At 39.5% G+C, this 24,275-nt stretch overlaps 1 protein-coding gene and 1 long non-coding RNA gene across 2 annotated transcripts in view; one reads left to right on the top strand and one right to left on the bottom strand.

Moving 5' to 3' along the window:
* The window catches only part of LOC138762399 (serine/arginine repetitive matrix protein 4-like), a 302,092-nt gene that overhangs the window by 102,585 nt on the left and 175,232 nt on the right, over positions 1–24,275 (top strand). The gene's annotated exons all lie outside the window — the stretch shown is intronic.
* Positions 14,871–24,275, bottom strand: part of LOC138761265 (uncharacterized) — a 40,259-nt gene continuing 30,854 nt past the window's right edge. Inside the window, exons 4-5 of the long non-coding RNA XR_011356224.1 lie at positions 17,129–17,227; positions 14,871–14,955 (exon numbers count right to left, since the gene is read on the bottom strand). This is a non-coding gene — a long non-coding RNA (uncharacterized lncRNA). The remainder of the gene's footprint in view (positions 14,956–17,128; positions 17,228–24,275) is intronic.

Here is a 24,275-nt window from a genome sequence, read left to right as displayed (position 1 = left end):
TGGTGAAGAAGGCTTACAGCATGCTTACCTTTAAAGACGAGGTATTGAATATAACAGTTCAGACGTTATGCTGCCATGCTACAAAGCAATGGTGAAAGAGCACTTGGATAGATGGAAAGTGTGTGCAGTTCTGGTCGCACACTCGAAGAAGGATGTTGTAGTGCAGGATAGAGTGAAGAGGGGATTCACTAGGATGTTGCCTGGATTTGAAGTCTTCAGTTATGTGAAAGGTTGGTTCAACTGGACGTGTTTTCCCTGGAGTGAAGGGGCCTGTGAGATGAGTTTACAGAGGTAGATAAGAGGCAAAGATAGAGTAGTCAAAATCTTTTTTTCCATGGTATGGTGATCAAAGCCAGGAAGGGTTAGCAGTTGACTTGGTCATTGAGTTCAACAGTTGAAGACAGAGGAGCAGTTGATTGGGCCATTGATTTCAAGATCAAGACAAAAAGGTTGAAAAAGGAGGACTCAGCAGATAGTAGTTGATTGGGCAATCCAAGTTTAACAGTTCAAGACAAAGGAGCAGTTGATTGGACAATTGAATTCAATAACTGAAGGGCAATTGAGGTCAGGTGACCCAAACATCTCTATAAAAGTGAGGGAACGTGTAGCAAACTGGTCATTGTCAGAGTGAGCTGAGTCAGAATGGAAATGCTTTGCCTCAAGGGGCTTCAGCAAGAAGAGGTTGAGGTGGTAGTGCAGGAGTTGAAGTAAGAAAGGGCCACTCTATTTGAGGGACAAAAAGGATTCAGCAGGTTGGAACGGGTAAGGGCAGGTTTTAGATTTTTTTTGTTACTTCTGGTCATAAACAGTGGGAATGGCAGTGAAGGCAGGGGAATGTTCCTCTTGCAAAATGTGGGTCATCAGGGAAGCCAGCAGTGTCTCTGATGACTTCCTTTGTGAGAAGTGCATCCAGCTACAGTTCCTGACATACTGAATTAAGAAATTGGAGTTGGATAAACTCTGGATCTTTCAGGAAGCAGAGGGGATGATAGACAGGAGTGACAAGGCCACTATTACACCTAGGAGGCAGGAGGAGGATAAATAGGTAACAGTCAGGAGAAAGGGAACAGGTAGGCAGTGTAGGGCACCCCTACCTGTAAGTGACCTACTAGAGACAAGCCATGGCAATCAGGTCTCTGGCTCAAAGTGTCATCCTGTAGCCAGGGAGGGAGGAGAAGAGGTGAGCTGTTGTGATGGGGATTCCAGTTAGGGGGACAGATGAGATTCTGTGGAAGAGATCGAGTATTTCAGATGGTATGTTACCTTCCTGGTGCCACAATCCAAGACATCTCAGATTGAGTTCATGACATTCTCAGGAAGGATGGTGAGCAGCCAGATGTCATGGTCCATGTAGGAAGGGTGAGGAAGTCCTGCAAGGAAAGTTCTGGGAGTTGGGTGCTATGATGAAGGACGGGACCTCCAGGGTTGATATCTCAGATTGCTACTCATGCCATGTTCTAGTGAGATTAAAAATAGGATAATGCTGCTTAACATGCTTCTGTTGGTGCAGGAAGGATGACTTCAGGTTTCTGGATCATTGGGCTCTCTTCCAGGGAAGGTGGGACCTTTGTGGACAGGATGGTTTGCGTTTGAACTGGAGGAAGACTAATATACTTACAGGAAGGTTTGTTAGTGGTGCTCTGGTGGGTTTAAACTAAATTTTGCAAAGGGAGGGAAACCAGAGTGCCAGAGCAGATAGAGGAGGGAAAAGATGATGTGATAATTGCATGCATCGTTAGAAATCAATGGGTTGTATGTGGTGGAAATTTTCTTGGGTGCATCTATTTCAATGCAAGGAGTATGGTAGTAAAAGCAGATGAGCTTAAAGTGTGGATTGGCACCTAGAATTATGACCTTGTGGCCATTAGTGAAACTTGGTTGCAGGAGAGGCAGGACTGGCAGCTCAATGTGCTGGGCTTCCATTGCTTTAGATTCAATAGAATGAAAGTGGAGGAGTGGCTTTGCTTCTCAGGGAAAATATCAGTTGTACTCAGGCAGAACAGATCAGAGGGCTTGTCTACTGAAGCTATATGGATAGAACTGAGGAACGGAAAAGATATAACCACACTCATCAGGTTGTATTGTAGACTGGTCAATAGTGAGAATTGGAGGAGTAAATCTGTAGAGATAGCAGACTGCTGCAGGAAACATAGGGTTGTGATAGTAGGAGATTTTAATTTTCCACATATTGACTGGGATTCCCATACTGTAAAAGGGCTGGATGGCTTTGAGTTTGTCAAATATCTTCAGGCAAGTTTTTTAAATCAATATATCAAGGTACCAACTAGAGAGAGTGCAATTCTGGATCTCGTATTGGGGAACGAAACAGGGCAGGTGACAGAAGTATCTGTAGGGGAACATTTTGGGACCAGTGATCATAATGAGTTTCAAGTTGATTATAGAGAAGGGAAAGGTCTGGACCTCTGGTTGAGATTCTAAAGTGAAGGGAGGCCAATTTTGAAGAAATGAGAAAAGATCTAGAATGTGTGGATTGGGGTAAATTGTTTTTGGACAAGTGGAGGACCTTCAGAGGTGAAAATTTGAGAGGGCAGAGTTTGGATGCTCCTGTCAGGATTAAAAGCAAAATTAACAGGCATCAGGAACCTTGGTTTTTGAGGGATATTGGGGATCTGGTTTGGAAGAAGAGGGGTGTATAACAGGTGTAAGCCATATGGAGCAAATGAGGTACTTGAGGAGTATAAAAAAAAAATTCAAGAATAACCAAGAAAGAAATCAGGAAAGCAAAAAAAGACGAGGGGTTGGTTTAGCAGAAAATATGAAGGAAAATCCAGTTTTTAGAGATGTATTACATTAGTCTCCTTGAAGATCAGAGTGGTTGGCTTTGTATGAAGCCAAAAGAGATGGGGGAAATTTTAAATGTTTTTTAATCAATATTCACTCAGGAAATGGGCACAGAGTCATGGGAAGTAAGGAAAACAAGCAGTGAAGTCATGGAACTGAAACAGATTAAAGAGGAGGAGATACTTGCTTACTTAAAGCAAATAAAGGTTGATAAATCCCCCAGGACTTGATAACACATTCCCTCAGACCTGAGGGAGGCTGGTGTAAGTATGATAGGAGCTCTTGCAGAAATATTTATAATATCCTTAGCCATGGGTGTGGTGCTGGAGTATTGGAGGGTAGCTTGCGTTGTTTGTTTTTTTAAAAAAAGGCTCAAATGTAACCGTAGAAATTATAGGCTGGTGAGCCTGATGTCAGTAGTAGATAAATTATTTTGGAAGATGTTCTTAGAAATGGGATATATAATTACTTGGATGGCCAAAAACTGATTAGGTATAGTCAAGATTGCTTTGTGCGTGGTAGCTTGTGTTTAACCAATTTGAGTTTTTCAAGGAGGTTACCAGGAAAGACTGGATGTTGTCTACATGGACTTGTGTCAGGCCTTTGACAAGGTTCTGCATGGGTGGTTAGTCAGGAATGTTCAGACACTAGGTATTCATGGTGAAGTAGTGTACTGGATTTGAGAATGGCTGGACAGGAGAAACCAGAAAGAAGTGGTAGATGGTTGCTTCTCCGACTGGAGGACTGTGACTAGTGGTGTGCCCCAGGGATTGGTGCTGGGACCATTGTTGTGTGTCACCTACATCAATGAGTTGGATGACAATGTGGTAAACTGAGATTGGAGGTGTGGTGTGACAGTGAAGGATTTCAAAGATTGCAGAGAAATTTGGACCAGCTGGGGAAATGAGCTGAAAAATGGCAGATGAAATTTAATGCAGACAAGTGTGAGGTATTGCCTTTTGGAAGAACAGATCAAGAAAGAATATGTTTAGTAAATGGTAGGGCATTGAGGAGTTCAGTAGAAAAGAAGGATCTGGGAATACAGATACATAATTCCCTGAAAGTGGTGTCATAGGTGGATAGGGTTGTAAAGAGCTTTTGGCAAAACTGGCCTTCATTAAATCAAAGTATTGAATATAGAAGTTGGGATGTTATGTTAAAGTTGTATAAGATATTGGTGAAGCCAAATTAGGAGTATTGTGTATGGTTTTGTCACTGAACTACAGGAAGAATATTAATGAAATTGAGAGTGCAGAGATTTGCTAGGATGTTGTTAAGATTTGAAGAACTGAGTTATAGGGGAAAGGTTAAACAGGTTAGGACTTTATTCCCTAGAGTGTAGAAGAATGAGGGGAGATTTGATAGAGGTATTTAAAATTGAGGAGAATAAACAGTAAATGTAGATAGGCTATTTCCACTGAATGTAGGTGAGATGCAAACCAAAGGACTTGGGTTAAGGGTCAAAGGGGAAAAGTTTAGGGGGAACTTCATCACACAGTGGTGGGAGTGGAATGAGCTACCAGTTGAACTGGTGAATGTGGGTTCAATTTTAATTAAGAAGAATCTGGACAGGTACATGGATGGGAGGGGTATAGCAGGCTATGGACAGGGTGCAGGTCAGTGGGATTAGACAAAAAAAGGTTCTGCACAGACTGAAAGGGCCAACAGGGTCTATTTCTGTGCTATAATTTTCTATGGGATAGGTTTAAGATTAGAAAAAGCATTCTTAAAGAGATCTGTGAAGATTTTTTCTATGCAGAAATGGCTGATATCTGGAACACGCTGTCAATTGAGGAGGTGGAATTAATACCATCACTTTTTAAAATAACGGACAAGAATAGGCAAGGAGGCAGATATAACTTGGGAAAATGCGAATATGCAGGTTTACTTAAAATTCAGCACCGACGTATTGGTTTGAAAGGCCTGTTTCTGTATCGTATAGCTGTGATATTATTAAACAAAACTGGGTCTAAGTGACATTGCAACCATGGCCCAAAGGTTTGCTCACAAAGTAGATTTTTCAGAAGCCTCTGAAAGGGAAAAGTGGAATTCCATAATTTTAGGCTTGGTTTAAGTACATCAGCCAACGGGATGCTGTTGAAAATCACTCATGTGACTTCAGATACCCTTTACATCCTCCAGGCCTGTGAAGATTAAACAAATCGTCCACTTATCACTTGAGAAGGTCTACAAGATTTAAGGCATGATTGCCTTTTAATGTGGCTGTGCCATTATATGTAAATAAATATGGCAATGTTATTTCATTCCATTGTCCCTATACTGGGCAAGGACTGACATGTATTAATTGGTGCCCTATTTTGACAATGGAACCTAAGAACAAGAGTCGGCCATCCGGCCTGTCGAGCCTGCTCTGCCATTCAATGAGATCGTGGCTGATCTGATAATCGATTCATCTCCACCTACCTGCCTTTTCCCCATATCCCTTACTATGTAAAAAATCTATCCAACCTTGTCTTAATTATATTCACTGAGATCACCTCGCTACTTCAATAGGCAGCAAATACCACAGATTCACCACGCTCTGGGAAAAGCAGTTCCTCACCATCTCCATCTGAACTCTGCTCCCCTGAATCTTGAGGGTATGTTCTGGTCTCCCCACTGCCTGCAGCTGCTTGCTGTACTGTGAGCAGAATCCTGGCTTCACAGAGCTTTGCATGACCCTCTTTGCTGCACTCTATCACTTATGAAACCTTCTAAAGAACTTCTAAATGCTCCTTATCTTTCATGTGCGCAGAATGTCTCAAGTCTCTTGACTGCTAATGGACTCGGGTCAGAGGATTGTTACTGATAAGGAAATTCAACACTTAATTGTATGATCCTAGGCATAACAATAAGAACGTATAACATTACAGCAGAATACAGGCCCTTCAACCCACAATGTTGTGCTGACTTATATAAACCTACTCAACAATCTAAATCTTCCCTACCTCAGACATCTCAATGTCTGTAACTTTTTCTTTGACTTGCTAGTTTTGAGGGATTACTCTTGGTAAAAGAACTGAAAAAGTTCATGTGCTTCTCTTCAAATAACACTGATAATAATAGCGTTGTCTCCGCTCCATCCTCAACATTCATTGGAGCGACTTCATCCCTAACATCGAAGTACTCGAGATGGCAGAGGCCGACAGCATCAAATCCACGCTGCTGAAGATCCAACTGCGCTGGGTAGGTCACGTCTCCAGAATGGAGGACCATCGCCTTCCCAAGATCGTGTTATATGGCGAGCTCTCCACTGGCCACTGTGACAGAGGTGCACCAAAGAAGAGGTACAAGGACTGCCTAAAGAAATCTCTTGGTGCCTGCCACATTGACCACCGCCAGTGGGCTGATATTGCCTCCAACCGTGCATCTTGGTGCCTCACAGTTCGGCGGGCAGCAACCTACTTTGAAGAAGACTGCAGAGCCCACCTCACTGACAAAAGACAAAGGAGGAAAAACCCAACAGCCAACCCCAACCAACCAATTTTCCCTTGCAACCGCTGCAGCCGTGTCTGCCTGTCCCACATCGGACTTGTCAGCCACAAACGAGCCTGCAGCTGACGTGGACATTACCCCTCCATAAATCTTCGTCCGCGAAGCCAAGCCAAAGAATAGCCACTAGAATAGTTGAGAAATTTGGCATGTATCCAAGATTTTATACCCACTTTTATTGATGCACCAGAGAAAATATCCTCTCTGGGTGCATCACAGCTTAGTTATGCGAACTGCTCTGCACAAAAACTGCAGAGAGTTGAAAGCATAGCTCAAGCCATCACGTAAACCTACCTCCTCTCAATCCACTCCGTCCGTACCCCCCCTGCTGTCTTGGGAAAGCTGTTAACATCTTAAAGGACCCATCTCACCTTTGTCATGCTTACTTCTCTTCTCCTCTCCACCCTCAGCTCCCTCTGATGGACAGAAGATGGATGTGCTGGAAAGAAGAAATCCCCAGATTAAATGACTTTTTCCCCTGCTGTTATTAAAATGGATCTCACACTGATGCCCTTCAATTGCCATTTTTTCCCTCTATACTCTGCTCTATTTGACTTGCTGTATTACTACTCCTTACCCTGAGGACTTGCTTATTTATTTGTTTATTATTGCATTTCCTGCTGTAATGAATTGATTTGCCTGGGTAGCAGACAAAACTTTTTTTAACCATATCTTGGTACATGCTGCAAACAATTCAGTTTGAGAAAGGAACATTACACCCAAGTCACTTTTTTTTAGATACTTTCAAATTAGAAATGTTCTGAATACTGCCTAACTTTCCAACATTGTACCATCCAGATTTGATTGATATTTTTTCATTTGAATCCTTCTCATAAGGGTTTAATAGGTGACCTTTATAATAAGTTATTAACATTGCAATCAAATTCTAATGACAAAATTAAAAGGGCCTGGGAAGAAGAACTTTTTTTATTATAATTTTTTTTATTTTTCACACTATGAACCATATCAACCAAAATATGTACAAACATTTCCCATTAAATTTACACAGTGGTCTTTTCTCCCCTTTTCCTCCCTCCCCTCTACCCACCCCCCTCCAAAACCCAAGAATATTCAACATTTAAATACAATAAAGCATAAAACAATATCTTCACACAAAGGAAAATAAACAAGAAAAATGTGTCATCTATTTGTTACAGACTGAATCTAGTCGTTTTGTCGTCTTATCATTTTCATTCTCATTTTAGGGGATGGAGGTCGTGGGCAAGCTCTCTCTGATATGTTCCATGTATGGTTCCCAAATTTGTTCAAACATTGTGACTTTATTTTTTTTAATTATATGTTATTTTTTCCAATGGAATACATTTATGCATTTCCATGTACCATTGCTGTATACTCAGGCTCTCTTCCATTTTCCAATTTGACATTATACATTTTTTTGCTATCGCTAAGGCTATCATAATGAATTTTTTTTGCACTTTATCCAATTTGAGGCCTAATTCTCTACTTCTTACATTACTTAAAAGAAATATCTCTGGTTTTTTTGGTATGTTATTTTTTGTAATTTTATTTAGTATCTGATTTAATTCTTCCCAAAACGTATTTACTTTCGTACATGCCCAAGTTGCATGTACTGTTGTTCCCATTTCCTTCTTACAACAAAAACATCTATCTGATAATGTTGAATCCTATTTTTTTTAATTTTTGAGGAGTTCATCCCTGTGTAACCAATTATACTGTATCATGCATAACCTTGCGTTTATTGTATTCTTCATAATACCAGAACAACTTTTCCCATACTTCATTTTTTATCTTTATGTTTAGATCCTTTTCCCGCTTCTCCTTAGATTTATAGTTTATTTTATTTTCCTTATCTTCCAGCTTAACGTACAGGTTGGTTATAAATCTTTTAATTATCATTGTGTCTGTAATCACGTATTCAAAGCTGCTTCCTTCAGGTAGTCCCAAGCTGTTTCCCAATTTATCCTTTAAATAAGCTTTCAATTGATGATATGCAAACATTGTTCCATGAGTTATTCCATAATTGTACTTCAACTGTTCAAATGTTAATAAATCATTTCCCAAAAAGCAATTTTCTATTCTTTTGATTCCTTTCTCTCTCATTCTCTAAAGGAAAGGTTGTCCATTGTAAAAGGGATTAGCGGATTTTGCGTCAATAGTAATTTTGGTATTTGGTCATTCGTTTTTTTTCCTTTCTAAGTGGATCATCTTCCATGTATTAAGTAAATGAAGCAATACTGGTGAGTTTTTATATTGCACCAGCTTTTCATTCCACTTATAAAGTATATGTTCCGGTATCTTTTCCCCTAGTTTATCTAGTTATATCTTAGTCCAGTCTGTTTTTTCCCTTGTCTGGTAAAAATCTGATAAATTCCTTAATTGTGCGGCTCTATAATAATTTCTAAAATTTGGTAACTGCAAACCACCTTGATTATACCTCTCTGCTAATTTATCTAATGCTACCCTTGGATTCCTCCTTTTCCACAAGAATTTCCTTATTATTCTCTTTAGTTCCTTAAAGAATTTTTCTGTTAAAGGAATTGGTAATGTTTGAAATAAGTTTTGTATCCTTGGGAACACATTCATTTTAATGTAGTTTACCCTCCCTATCAACATTAGCGGTAATTCTTTCCAATGTTCTAAGTCTTCCTGCAATTTCTTTATTAGTGACTGATAATTTAGTTTGTACAAGTGGCTCAAGTTATTATCTAACCTAATCCCTAGGTATCAGATTGCTTGTGTTTGCCATTTAAATGGTGATTCTTTTTAAAATTCTGTATAATCTGCGTTACTCATTTGCTTCACTTCTCTTTTATTTGCATTGATCTTGTACCCCGATATTTCTCCATATTCCTTCAATTTCTTATGTAATTATTTTACTGATATCTCTGGTTCTGTAAGGTATACTATGATGTCATCTGCAAATAAGCTGATTTTATATTCCTCCTTTATTTTTGTCCCTTTTATTTTATTTTCTATTCTTATCAGTTCTGCCAAAGGTTCTATTGCTAAGGCGAACAATGAGGGGGATAGTGGACATCCCTGTCTAGTTGACCTATTTAATTTAAAGTGACTCGATACATATCCATTTACTGTTACCTTCGCCAACAATCCATTATACAATGCTTTAATCCAATTGATATATTTTTCAGGTAGATTGAACTTCTGTAATACTTTAAATAATTCTATTCTACTCTGTCAAAGGCTTTTTCTGCTTCTAGAGCAACAGCCACTGTTGGTTTCTTATTTCCTTTAACTGTGTGAATTAGACTAATAAGTTTGCAGACATTGTCTGCTGTTCGTATTTTCTTAATAAATCCAGTTTGATCTTGTTTTACTATTTTAGGTGCACAATCGGCCAATCTGCTAATATTTTTGCTATTATCTTATAATCTGAGTTAAGTAGAGATATTGGTCTATATGATGCTGGTGTTAATGAATCCTTCCCCATCTTTGGTATTACTGTAATTATTGCTGTCTTGCATGAATCTGGCAAGTTTTGCGTTTCTTCTATCTGGTTCATTACTTCCAGGAGAGGAGGAATTAATAACTCTTTAAATGTTTTATAGAATTCTATTGGAAATCCATCCTCTCCTGGTGTTTTATTGTTTGGCAGCTTTTTTAATATATCCTGTATTTCCTCTATTTCAAATGGTTTCATTAGTTTGTTTTGTTCCTTGAAATTTTGGCAATTCAATTTTAGCTAAAAATTCCTCTATTTTGTCATCTTTCCCCTCGTTCTCAGTTTGATAGAATTGTTCATAAAATTCCTTAATCTCTGTTGGGTTATATGTAATTTGTTTGTCCTTTTTCCTTGATGCCAATACAGTTCTTTTAGCTTGTTCTAAGTTGCCAGGTTAATATTTTATGTGTTTTTTTCTCCCATTTCGTAATACTTTTGATTTGTTTTCATTATGTTCTTCTCCACCTTGTACGTTTGTAATGTTTCATATTTAATTTTTTTGTCTGCCAATTCTTTCCTTTTTGTTTTATCATCCCTTTTTACTAATTCATTTTCTGACCTTACTATCTCCCTTTCCAACTGATCTATTTCCCAATTGTAATCCTTTTTCATCTTAGTCACATAATTTATTATCTGCCCTCTAATGAAGGTTTTTGTTGCGTCCCATAATATAAATTTGTCTTTCACTGATTCAGTGTTTATTTCAAAATATGTTTTAATTTGGCGTTAAATGAACTCCCTAAATTCCTGTCTTTTAAGTAGCATGGAGTTCAACCTCCATCTATATGTTCTTGGTGGGATGTCCTCCAGTTCTATTACTAATAATAGGGGTGAATGATCTGATAGTAGTCTAGCTTTATACTCAATTTTCCTGATTCTGACAATAAAAACATATCAATCCTTGAGTAAGTTTTGTGCCTACTCGAATAATATGAAAATTAATTCTCTCTTGGGTGTTGTCTCCTCCACATATACTTAAGTTTTATTTCCTGCATTGATTTAACCATAAATTTGGCTACTTGATTCTTTTTACTTGTCTTTTGTCCAGTTTTATCCAACATTGGGACCAAATTAAGGTTAAAATCCCCTCCTATAAATATATTTCCTTGTGTATCTGCAATCTTCAAAAAAAATATCCTGCATAAACTTTTGATTCTCCTCGTTAGGCACATATATATTGACCAAATTCCAAAATTCTGAGTATTTTTGACACTTTATCATTACATACCTGCTGGATCTATTATTTCCTCCTCTATTTTGATTGGTACATTTTTGTTAACTAGTATGGCTACACCTCTAGCTTTTGAATTATAGGATGCTGCCATTACGTGTCCTACCCAGTCTCTCTATAATTTGTTATGTTCCGTTTCAGTTAGATGTGTTTCCTGCACAAATGCTATATCTATTTTTTCTTTTTTCAGTAAATTTAATAGCCTCTTCCTTTTAATTTGGTTATGTATTCCATTAATGTTTATAGTCATATAGTTCAACATGGCCATCTTATATCTTGCATACACCTTTTTTCCACCTCTTCACCACCTCCATCCCCCTTTTCCCCATTTTCATCGCTTAGTTTTCTCTTATTACACTTAATGTACGATAACATATTTAAAACATAAAGTATCCCCACAGTTCCCACATCCACTAATACCTTGACCCCAAAAGTTCCCCCCCCCCCTTTCTGAGTTGCCCCATATCCCTTGCCGGGCATCCACAACTCCCCTTTTCATTTAGATTGCGATCTTGTTCGCAGCTTCAACTGATTTTGCAGTGATGGTTATTCCCCCTCTACCCAGCCCTCTCCAGAAAACACTTTTTTTTAAAACACATATAACAAAGCTCTCTCTCTCCCCCCCCCCTCCCTTCCTTCTCTTTTCCCTCTTTAGTTCTTTACATATACTTTGTTTTTACATCTTTATATATACTTTATTGCCGTTCTTCATTCTTATTACACTTCTTCATCTCTTCTCCTGTCCTGCAAACATTCTGCGAATTCTTTTGGGCTTTCTCTGGATCCAAGAACAGTCTGTTTTGCTCCCCGGGTATAAAAATTTTAAGCACGGCTGTATGTTTTAATATGAATTTGTAACCTTTTTTCCATAAAATCGATTTCGCTGTATTAAACTCCTTCCTCCTCTTTAAGAGTTCAAAAACTTGTGTCTGGGTAAAAAAAATATTTTTTGACCCTTGTATTCCAATGGTTTATTATCTTCTCTAACTTTATTCCTTGCCCGTTCCAGTATATTTTCTCTTGTCGTGTAGCTCAAAAATTTTACTAAGATGGATCTTGGTTTTTGATGTGCCTATGGTTTCAGAGCTAATGTTCTGTGTGCCCTTTCTGTTTCCATTTCTTCCTGCATTTCTGTCATTCCCAGGACCTTCGGGATCCATCCTTTTATAAATTCCTTCATATCTGTCCCTTCTTCACCCTCCTTCAGGCCCACTATTTTGATGTTGTTTCGCCTACTATAATTTTCCAACATATCAATTTTCTGAGGTAACAACTCTTGTGTCTCTTTAATTTTTTGTCACTTTCTTCCAATTTTTGTCAAGTCATTTACTTCCATTTCTACAGCCGTTTCCTGCTCTTCCACATTCTGAACTCTTTTCCCTATTTCTGTCATTACCAGTTCTAACCTTTGCATTTTATCTTCTGTTCTTTTCATTTTCCTTTTAATTGCATTAAACTCTAATGACAACCATTCTTTTAGTGATTCTCATTTGTTCTTCAAAAAGACTTTATCTATATTCTGTTCATCAGTTTTACCTTTTATTTCTCTTTGTCCATCAGTTTTACCTTTTTCTCTGTGAAGATCTTGGTCTTCTTCTTCCTCTTCTGTGTCTGTTCTGTGTTTGTGTCTTCTTCTCTGTGTCTGTCTCTTCTGTTTTTCCTGATGAGCTGCTTGTATCTCTTTGTCAGGCCTCTTCTTGCTGGGCCTCTTGTTGCTGGTCCTCCCCTCCTGGGCTGCTCATCTGCTGTGCTTCCTGACGTTGATCTTCTTGTTGGTCATCCTTCTGTCCATCTCCCTCGTCTATTTCATCGGTCCCTCTTCTGCTGGCTTCTTTGTTCTCCAGCTGAGCATCCTGGTGTCAGGCATCCCTCAGCTGTTCGCTCTGTGACAGCCCGCTCCTCCGCTGAGCCCCCATCCCACCGGTGTCCTCTTTCTCCTTTGATTGCACACTTTTGTTTGGCTCTGAGAGCCATTTTTGTAGTGCACCAGCTGGTGGGTTGCGACTCCGCAGGGCAGGTACTGACCTCGAGGGTCAGACACTCCTTGCCACCACGCCGTCCTGTTCCTCATGCAGGTAAGGCCTTCTTCTATCTTCTCTGGCAACTTGACCTTTTTTTTCCATTTGCTTTTATTTTCTCCTTCTTGGGAGCCATCTTCTTTCTCTTCTCTGTATCTTTATCTTCTATTTCTTATTTTATTTTTGTTATGCTTTGCTTTTCCTAACTTCCTATTTTCCTGGAGAGGGCTGGTTTTCCCAACCAGCCACTACTCCATTATGTGACTCCTCCAGAAGAAGAACTTCAGTTACATCTTCCAGAGGAATCATGGGAGAAGAGATTTGGATTGGTTAATACCTCTTCAATATGTGCTCGTCATTCTTTGACTCAGTTTAAAGTGGTACATTGGGCTCATGTGTCAAAAGACAAATTGATCTGTATTTTTTCTAACGTTAGTCCTATTTGTGGTGGATGTAAATCAGAAGTGGCTTCTCTAACTCGTATGTTTTTGTCATGCCCTATGTTGGAGAGGTATTGGATCAATTTTTTAAGACTTTGTCAGCTATACTGGATGTATGTTTGCAACCTAACCCATTAACTGCTATTTTCCTGGAATTGTATTTCCAGAAGTGGGTTGTAGGTTGTAGCTTTTTCTACATTGTTGGCTAGAAGAGCTACTTTACTTTGACTCTATGGTTCTCTCAAATTATGTCATGCTTAAGTTTAGATAAAGTTAGGAGTTGTACATTTGATACTTCTGTTAAATTTGAAGAGACTTGGCAACCTTTTATAAATTATGTCCACGTGGCTTAGCTGGTATAATTATTTTCCCTTTTGGACTATACTTATTTATTTCTTTTCTCTTTGTTGGTGAAGACCAGACGATTAATTTTTAACAATAAATTCTCAAGATAGGCTGCCCAGTCTTTTAAGTTTTTTTTAAGATTAGATAGGTTTTGTACAATTTTTTTATTTTTGAAGATTTCAGTTTGAGATGAAAATGTATTCATTAATTGTGGTGTAATGCAGTATGTAATATGTCATATGAGTCACTTTTTTCTTTCTTGATTAGCTTTCTTTCTCTCCTGAATTGTTACCTATAATATGTATATGTGTTATATGGCGAGCTCTCCACTGGCCACCGTGACAGAGGTGCACCAAAGAAAAGGTACAAGGACTGCCTAAAGAAATCTCTTGGTGCCTGCCACATTGACCACCGCCAGTGGGCTGATATCGCCTCAAACCGTGCATCTTGGCGCCTCACAGTTTGGCGGGCAGCAACCTCCTTTGAAGAAGACCGCAGAGCCCACCTCACTGACAAAAGGCAAAGGAGGAAAAACCCAACACCCAACCCCAACCAACCAATTTTCCCCTGCAGCCACTGCAACCGTGTCTGCCTGTCCCGCATCGGACTTGTCAGCCACAAACGAGCCTGCAGCTGACGTGGAATTTTACCCCCTCCATAAATCTTCGTCCGTGGAACCAAGCCAAAGAAGAAAAGAAAGAAAGAATATGATTAATTAAATATTGGAAAAGATAGAAAAAGGAACATTGCTCAACACTGCAGTCTGCAGTCAGGCAATATGGGTTTCTTTATTCAAGGACAAATCCAGAAAATGTCAACATGCTTTAGTTGTTGGATTTAGCTGACCATTCTATTTGTCTACTCCCCCCCCCCCCCCACCCCGTGTTAATGAAAACGGAGCATTAGAAATCCACCTCGTTATCAAATGGACTTTCTCCACAATCCCTCATTATAATATATACTTTGAGAAAATGGGCCTACATTACTCACCTGGATGGAAAATATAGGTTCTGTCAGTTATAATGGATGGGATAGAAAGGAATTATTACAGCTTAGCTACATTGCAATATGAAGGCAAGTGAAAATTAATTTGAGATTGCTGTCTTTATTTCATACATGGGCAGATAAATACAACTGCTGCAACTGTGCTTTAAACAAAGGTTCTGACTAATTTTGAAGAATTGCCTGTAAGCAAAAAGAATTTCATCATTATTTCATATAAAATACCATAGAATATTACACTTTATGTCAAAATAGATTATTTTTCAATTTTTCTTTAAGTTTCTATAGGGGATTAAAAAGAAAATCTGTTTTGTACTCCTAGAAAGGTGAATAGTAGAAATGAATAGGCAAATAATTGTAATATCCCTTAGGTTAGCTAAGAAAATGAGGTTCATTCTGAATTTCTTTATCTGTTGCTCCATATTATACAGTCACAGACCAATTGGTTCTAACCCAATATCACTGGTTATGTTGTTGTTAAATTAAGGGCGACAATTAGCCAGAAAATAGCCTGACTGCTTTAAGAAATCCCAGAATATCTGTAAAAATCTCTAGAAACATCTGTAAAATCATATCATGATGCCCAATCATTAAGAAAGTTCATCAGTACCTCACTAATTAACTTGGAGACCCTGCAATTACCCTGTGGAAATGGTATTACAAGAGCTTATAACATCTTTGTCTTAAATTCCTCAGTCTGACGTTTCACACACTTTGCTCTTTATTTCCTCTGCCATGATCTCTCCAGGCACCCACCAAATCCAACTGAGAATGCACTCAACCCCTGCTGGAAACTGTTGTTTACTTGAATGTACTGTTTCTGTTTGGCTGAACGTGAGGAATGAGTGAATTTCTTACGCCTCAATACACAGGACAGCCCATTTATTGCTTAGGTGGTCATGCTAAGTGTCATTTGGTCAACGTCAATTCTCAGATTTCCCAGAGAAGTGGGTTACTATCTTCAACTGCACGGCTTCTACTTTTCCTTGCAATTTTAAATTCATAATAATCTTCATGAATTTGTGCTCATTTGTTTTGGAAGCAATAAATGAATTACATTCAAAGTGGAGCATTTTCTGGCATGTTTAGGGTGCTTTGAGTGTATTTTGAGTCACAGAATAAAACAATATAAATACAAAAGATCTGGCACTGCTTCAGAAGCTCGATACCCTATCAACATTTGATTGTGTGTGTTTCCAATGATTAGAGAGCTACTCAAAGCAGCAAAACACCCTTCACTAATTCAATTCTTCAGTTCCTACAAGTTCACTTGTTGCTGAACACACTTCTCGTCTTCAAGCACAACAATGACATCCAAAATTTGCATTTGAACATTGCTTTCAATGTGGCAAAACCTTCCTGTTCCAGCAGGAAGTATGTAATCAAACAAAATCTGGGATCTAACCTCACAATAAGATGACGGGCAGGCTATTCCTGCACAAGTCCTCTGCTTGAACATTTTATTTGTGCCCAGAATCAAACAACTTGAACCTCCAGTGGATTCTGGCCAGTGTGCCCGCTCTTGACTCCTTCAATGTCTGTCAAAGGCTTTTGAAGTATCTTTGAATGTCTCTGAATTTAAATATATTTAAATGTTTTAAAATAACAATAAATTAAAAATTATTAAAACAACATTCAAATGCTATGAAGAAAGCTTAAAATCTTAGATCAAAGTGGCATAGAATAGAACAAGTCAAGCATGTACATTTTAAAGGGCTTGCGAAGGCAGGAAGCAGGGAAGATGTCTCTCAGGTTCTGGGGTCCAGAGCGAGGTAGCAGAAATGTTAAAGGGATAAGCTTTTTAGGTATGAGCTGAAGAGAGGTATCTCAAGTAGAGTGGACAATGGAGAGGCTGTGGATTTTCAAAAGGCCTTCGATAGGGTGCCGCATAAGAGGCTGGTTAATAAGATGAAAGCCCATGAAAGTACTGGAAAAATAATAGATTGGGGTAGAGCATTGGCTGATAAGCAGGGAGCAAAGAGTGGGATTAAAGGGATCCTATTCTGGTTGGTTGCCTGTCACTAGTGATGTTCCACAAGGGTTGGTGTTGGAGTCATGTCTTTTTACAATATATATTGATGATTGTGGATTAAATGGTTTGGTGGCAAATTTTGCAGATGACACCAAGATAGGTGGTAGAGTACAATGAGTGGAAGAAGTCGAAAGCTTGCAGAGAGACTTGGACAGCTTAGGAGAATGGGCAAAAAAATGGAGGAATTTAAAGGGGTATCTAATTAGTCAAGGCCGGAACTTGGAACTAGATGCGAGAACAGTTTAGCTTGGGGAGGTTTCATGGAGCAGACTCTGGGCCAAATGGCCTGCTTCTGTTCCCTTTTTCCATGTGACCTTCACTTACAGAATGTGCTTTACTGCTTGATCTCCACTAGTGCTGTTCATTGATTGCTTGAATGTGCTGCTTTTATTTGGAAGGATGGAGAGCCTTTGGAATTCTCACCTGCAGAGTGTTATGAAGGATCATTCTCAAGAGATTGAACAAGATTTCTTTTTTGTGTATTATTTTCATTTTTAAATTTATTTAACAATTATATAGAACACAAAACACCACTTCCCTACCCTTTATAAACCCAATTAAACAAAAAGTCAGTGTATACAGTGAAACACATAGAGACACGGTACTAACACAGTGTTATATCCTTTAAGGAGGTCTTCTGGCTAACCAGAAGTGATCACATCACTATGGTGGCATCAGTGAAAGGCCTAGGTACTCTCGACAAGGCTGGCAAATTTTCAGAAAAGTGATGTATCCTTTTTTCAAGAGGAATACAACTGTTGATTTCCAAAGATCCTCTATCAATGAGGAGAGGTGGGGGGGATCAGATTTCCATGTCACTGTTATGTATTTCATGGCTACACATAGTGATTTCCATAAATTTAATTTGGAAATTAGTTAAAGATCTACTGACACTCGTGAAATTCCCCAGTAAGCAAAGATGAGGATCTAATAGATATGTGACTCCTATGATCTTAGTTAATTGGGGTTTTTAGACTGCAGGCATGTAACTGCAATCAACAAAATTTGCCGTTACACGGGCTGTCTAAAAAGTGCAGGATTTATCTGCACTTATCCTGCAGGACCTCTACTACTTTTTGGGGGAAGCCTGCGGACTAAATCTCACCGCAAAACTCACCTCATGACTCACGCTGATGACTCAGGCCACATTGCTCCATGTAAAAGCATCGGGACTAATGTGCACAGGAACTTGAGGGGTGCAGTGTAAATGATCACATGGTGAGTCATTGTTAATTTGTTAAATTTTTCAGATTTTTCCAACACTAATGAATCAGAGGTCATACCAAAAGGGCCTCACCTTTGTACAAAGCCAGGTAGATTGCAAGACGGAGCCAACCTCAATGCCACACTGAAGCACATCTCTGACAATTCAGGTTTAGATCTATGTAGTTTCTGTGGGGTGAGGTACAGCTTATGGAGGAAATTGTAGTGAACCAGTCTGTACTGGGTATTAATGGTAGCTAACAAATTGCCTTGGCATAAATCTGACCAGAGTTGTTATGTACAGATCTGATTCTCATCTCACTCTAGATTTGCGCAAACCTGGCTTTGAGGCCCTTGTTCAGCAGTAAGGAATACATTTTGGAAATTGCATACATTTCCCTCATGAAGCAGTTTCTCCCCATCAGTAATTACAGGTAAAGTCATTTTGGGGCCCAGTTGATTTTAAGAATTTAAGAGTCATTCATCTGTGTGAAAATGAATATATTGCTGAGGTTACAGTATCTTTTCCAGTCCTAGTCCATTTCACTACCCCAAACTTTCTTTAAAACCATTAACAAACATGTTAGACAATTCGTATGGAATTGTAAAGTGCTCAGAGTATCTATGGGAAGATTAATGTGGGATCATAGATCAGGAGCCCTTAGATTATCTCATTTTTAAAAATTATTTGGCAGCTCAAATGTGATTTATTTCATCCTTTTTTTGACGGTGATGGTGTCCCCTCCTGGATACAAATTGGAATGCACTCCTGAAAGAAAAGGTATTTGGTGATTTTTAAAAAAATATTTATAGATATATATATGGAACTCCAGGATTATATCCAACAGGACAGACAATCCTATTAAAGCCTTTATTAGAATATGGTGTGAGACTCATGGAAGTCTTGGACTGAAAATGGGTGAAAGATTCTGTCATCGTCATCCCCCCCACTCATACTCAATGATTGTCAGATGTGGTGGCCTTTTCTTAATTATTTTTTTGTTCTTGTCCCCATTGTTCCTAATATTATTAGTGAACTCCTTAACTTGGCCAGCAGCCCTCATGGGTGGGGCTAGATTCTTAATTTAGCAACAAGGTTGTTTTTTTTTTTGTTTTCATTTTAGTAACATGGGTTCATATGTACCTTGTTCACTGTTATTTGATATTTGTAATTTGATAACAATTTACTTTATCATTATACCTATGTAATTTGTGTATGTTAAAACCAAATAAAAAATTGAAAACGAGAGGACCGAAACTGGGACTGTCCCCAAAAGCACCTCTGAGACAAAATGAACTCGTCCCCATGACTCTAAATAAGATTCTGGAGTCTTGACATCATAAAGGGATCCAACATTAGGAAAAAAGGACTTCATGTTCTTTGAACAATTGAAGAGGAAATACATCTTGTCCAGCAAGACCATCTTCTGTTATTTTCAGTTAAGATATTTTCTTAAAACCAACCTGGGCCCCAAAATGATTGACATATTTCTGAATGTTGAAAGAAGAGTGTGGAAAATGGCATTGAGTGAATCCAATCCAACATGTCATTTAATATGTAGATTAACAATGATCTTGATAAAAGGCAAGGTAAACTTTGAAGGGCCAGAAGGCTTTGCCTTGATTGTCTTTATCCATAGAGTAGGTGACCCTCTTCAAATTAATGGGGTTGTTTTTGGACTTGAGGATAACCTGAAGGTTAGCTGCTGGGTGCCTGTGCATGCTCTCTGCATCAATGAGCCATGACTAGTCTCAATGCTGAATCCAGCAATGAATGGGACAAAGATCTAAACCCTACCCCACACTTGCCTCCGATCTCTACCTTCCACCACTCACAGACAGCTGTCTCGCTGATCTGGGAACAGCTGTTCCTTCCAAAATCTGACCATCAGAGGTCAGGCAGTGGGATTCGGTGCATTTGATGAGACAACCCATGATGTATTCAGAAGAGAGTTGCTCTACAGAGCAAGGAGGAGAAAATAGCAGAAAGGCTGACTTCAGGGGGGAAAAAAATAGGTAACATTTTTCCTCCTTTCTCCCTTCCTCCGAGCATTGTTTGTTGCTAAGCAGAAGCATGATAATAAGGAAGAAAGGCTTCCACAAGTAAAATTATGGCCATTTCTAGGCAACGCTTAGGACTTACCAGCCCGTAAATAACAGACACATTTTTCACCCAGTATAAGTAGCAGTTAGTTTGAGCAACTTACTGGGCTTTTGTGGTGATGAATATGTTTTCAAGCATGAAAATTCAAGAAGTTGTACAGGAATTATCCATAATCCATTCAGTTGGGGAACTTCAAAGCATCTCAAAGTACTGCAAGAACCTGATTATGTATCATTCCACAAAGGCAGTAAATGTAAATTTCACATGTGAGTTTACAGTGAAAATGGATTGTAAATGTAAATTTCATGAGTTCACAGTAAAAAATGGATAATATTTGAGAATAATATCACTTTTTGATTAGTAAAAATTCAGATGCACATCCAAAGGGCAATAGGGTGGTGCAACTTGTTGGTCAAGTTGTTTCTTCAAACTCCCGTGACCCAAGTTCAATCCAGACTTCAGGTGCTAATTGGGTGAAAGATACACATTCTCCCTGCGATGCTTGTATCTCCCAGCTGCTCTGGTTTCCTCTTGTGTCCCAAAGATTGCAAGTTGCTCCCAGTTCGGGGGTGAGTAGTGGTGTTAGAGCCTGGGAGGTGGCATTGATGAAAGGAGCAGACGACAGAGAAAATCATGGGGGGCAGTGGGGAAACGGGTTGCTCTGTGAACTGGCATAGACTCGCTGTATTTAAAGAGCCTCTCTTCATGTTAAGAGGAAATTTAGGAAAAAGTGTGCAGCAGAATCAGAACAATGTAAAATATGCTAAAGCAGAAAGTAGATTATTTTAAAAGATTGTGAACAGTAAGAGGCCAACTTTCTAATACGAAATGGAGGTAGCTAATCAAATTGCTATAATCGCAATTTTAAAAAAAATAATTTCAACTAAAATAGTCCACAGAAATGCAAATTGCTTCAAGTTACAAGATGACAATCAGCTGGTCTTTTATATTCCTGTCAGTCTATCAGTGGATCCTGAGACTCTTGCATTTGGTGTTCTCGGGATGTTCCACAAATACTTTGCAGGCAATGAGTACGTAATAGACGGTGAGGAGAAACACGAAAGCCTGATTGTTGTCAAAGCACAGAAACGCTGGAGGAACACGGCTGGCAGGTAGAGAGCTGTAATCGCCATCTCGGGCCTGAGCCCTGCCTCAGGGTACCTTGCGAGAACGGCTTGAGTTCCTCCAGCATTTCAGTGTTCTGTGTAATGAACTGTTGTCACTATTGTAATGTTGGAAATACAATCTCCAATCTGTACACAACATTTCACAAACACTTTGGTAATGCTACTTGAGACAATAAATGTTGGCCAAGTCTTCTGTCTTTCTAAACCATACTACTGTCAATTTTTTCATTGATCTTAAAAGCCAAAAGAATGTTAGGTGAGGCTGTTTGCCAAAAGAGATGTTTGTATTTGATGCTAGTAATTAAAGCTCTGGGACAGTTTACAAAGTAACAGGAAAATACTTGCAACAGGTTCTAATGTTTACAAATTGCCCAAATATCTGAGTGAATTGTAATTCCTATCTGATGTATTTGATTGCAGACAAAAGCTTGGGCTCCATCTGGTATCTGTGTGGCATCCACAGCTTCCTTTTCCTCCTTCCCAGATGTATCCTCAGGGCATGGACAGATGTTCCAATAAAAGTCCATGCAATAAAGGGCTGAAGCTATTTCATTATCTGTAAACCAGTTTGAGACTTCTTGAGGCTTTGAAATAAGCAATATAAATTTTGTTTTGTTTTTATTCTTGGAGAAATATGCCCAAGATGCATTTCCCTCGTGTGATTGAAAACAAAAATGCTGGCAACCTGTCCAACTGTGAGAGGATATCCTGGAGAGTGACCCATGAAACTGTGGCCAAATATTAATTTTGCTTGCCCCGCTTTCCCCTCCAGATTCCACCCCCTTCTTGGGGTGTTGATAATAACCAGTCACCTGCTACCCTGCCCATTTTTTTTGTGGTAAGGGCCAACCCTACTCTGATCCTCCCCATGCCATTGTTTCCTTCTCAGCCTTTTCATTCAGACACCTCCTTTTTAACCCATACCTTGAAGGGCTCAGGCATGAAATGTCAGTTACATACTTCTACCTCCTAGGAATGCTGCGAGACCTGCTGAGTTCTTCCAGTATTTCTGCATTTTTACTTGATTGACTCGTCTCACTGGTGCACGTTTCTTGTCGGGAGTCAATGTACCTCACCCTTCAGCAGGTCTGCAAATTCCCTTCTTCAGCTCGGTGCCAAAGAAGCCAGTTCGGGTGAGCTTCGTGTTAATCTTCATCGGCTGAGCAGTAATCAAACCTGATGGACCTTTGTCCCAAATGGCTTGGTGTCAACAGATGGTGTGGTGTTCTTATTAGCCAATCATTGAGGAAGGTTGCTGTTCAAATGAACAATGCCTCTCCTTCACTATTCAGTAAAGTAGAACATATTAGATGGAAAAGTGAATGTTCTTCTCTTTCAGAACCTTGCTGATGAGTAGTTATTGCTGCTTTGATCAAACAGCTATAAAATATGACACAAATACTGTGTCATAATTCTGTATATTGTCAAGCAGCCCAACTATGGGACCATTTAGAGTCTCTGTCCCCCTCTCATTTCCCCCTTTCCATTCCTCCAGCTTTGCAATCACAGAGCCTCCCCTCCCCTGATCAATCTCGCCTTTCCTCTCCCGTCTTCCTATTTGTGTCCAATTGGCCTGTGCTCTTGCCCCTGTCCTTTCTTCCCACCTTATCCCAGCCTTTTTATTCCAATGTCTGCTTTCCTCCCACCCTCCCCCCCCCACCCCCGACCTTGAAGAAGAGCTCGGGCCCAAAATATCGGTTATATATCTTTACCTCCTGCGGATGCTGTGTGACTTGTTGAGTTCCTCGGGCATTTTTGTTTCTTTCCCTACAATCACAAGTCATGTTTCACTCCAGAAGATATGTTGCCAAGCCAACTTGATAGCAACAATACAACTGCTTTCTCCTGAAGTTGGGTTTCTATGCTGGGCACTTGGACAGGGCCACAAATGGCAAGTACTAGTTCTCCACCAAGGTGCCTGCAATCTATGGGATGTACCTGATTCAAAATAAAATTGGAATGATTCACTGTTCCAACTTACCAACAGTTACATTGAGAGTGGCAGTGTCTTTTTCCTGCAAAAGGCCCTTGCCATTTGATCAACCAATTTCATAGGCTGGAGAAATGTGGGATTGTAATACAGTAATTCCAAGCTCTACAGCTGTTTTTTTTACAGCTAATGAGTGCACAATGGAACACAAAAAGTACAGCACAGAAACAGGCTCTTTGGGCCACAATCCTGTGCTGACAATTATGTTTATTTGAGTATGGAATGGTTTAATGGGGAGGGATAGCATCTGGAGAGAGGCTTTAAGTTTTTCAAGACTGGAGAAACTTAATCCATGCATGATGTACAGAGTTCAAACTTTCAAGTTTTTTTTTATTCTAAATTTTAGTTGAGTTTATTGGAAGCTCTGGGCTGCCCATGTTAAAGATTAGAAGATCTAATGGCATTCTCTGAAGAAGAGAGAGTGCATTCCATGCTATGGATGGGACCTTGCTGGGAATTGGGAAGGGCAGCGCAGAAGAACCTGGCAAAACATGAACCGTTGAGGAAGGCAGAGCGAAACCACTCGGGCCGTTGGCAGGAGCGTGGAGTGGAAGGGATTGGGACCAGTAAACAACGCTGACTCGGCTCTAGCAGACCTGAAGGGAAGATTCAGGCAGGAGTGCAAAGGGGGCCAGAAAATGCCATGATCTTGTAGACTAGTGAGCCGCTAGGATGGTCGGAGTGAATCGCTGACAACTAACTCTGTTATTGGCATCAGGGTGAAGCAGAGAGACTAGGCTGATTGGAAGTGGGCTAGGGAATGTGAACAGGTGTAGGGTACCAGAGAGGCGAGAACATGCAAGGTTAGCACAGAGCCGAGGTAGTGGATGGTTGGAAGAAGTGCCCAGGCAGCAGGTTTATTCAGGGAAGAACGGGCAAACGAGATGGTCCTTGAGATGTCCTTTGGCACATCCATTCAAACTCTTTAGTTTACTCTTTAAATAATTCTACGAGATCAATCATGAAAAAAATGTTCTTGCACACAAAAACGTAAACAAGGATTAAAGTGGAAACTGAAAAAAAAGAGGAATTCATACAAATGACCGA

This window comes from Narcine bancroftii, chromosome 4, assembly GCF_036971445.1.
Source record: "Narcine bancroftii isolate sNarBan1 chromosome 4, sNarBan1.hap1, whole genome shotgun sequence".
Lineage (NCBI taxonomy): Eukaryota > Metazoa > Chordata > Chondrichthyes > Torpediniformes > Narcinidae > Narcine > Narcine bancroftii.
The sequence above is the reverse complement of the archived record's forward strand: the minus strand, read 5'-3'. Positions and strand labels throughout refer to the sequence as shown.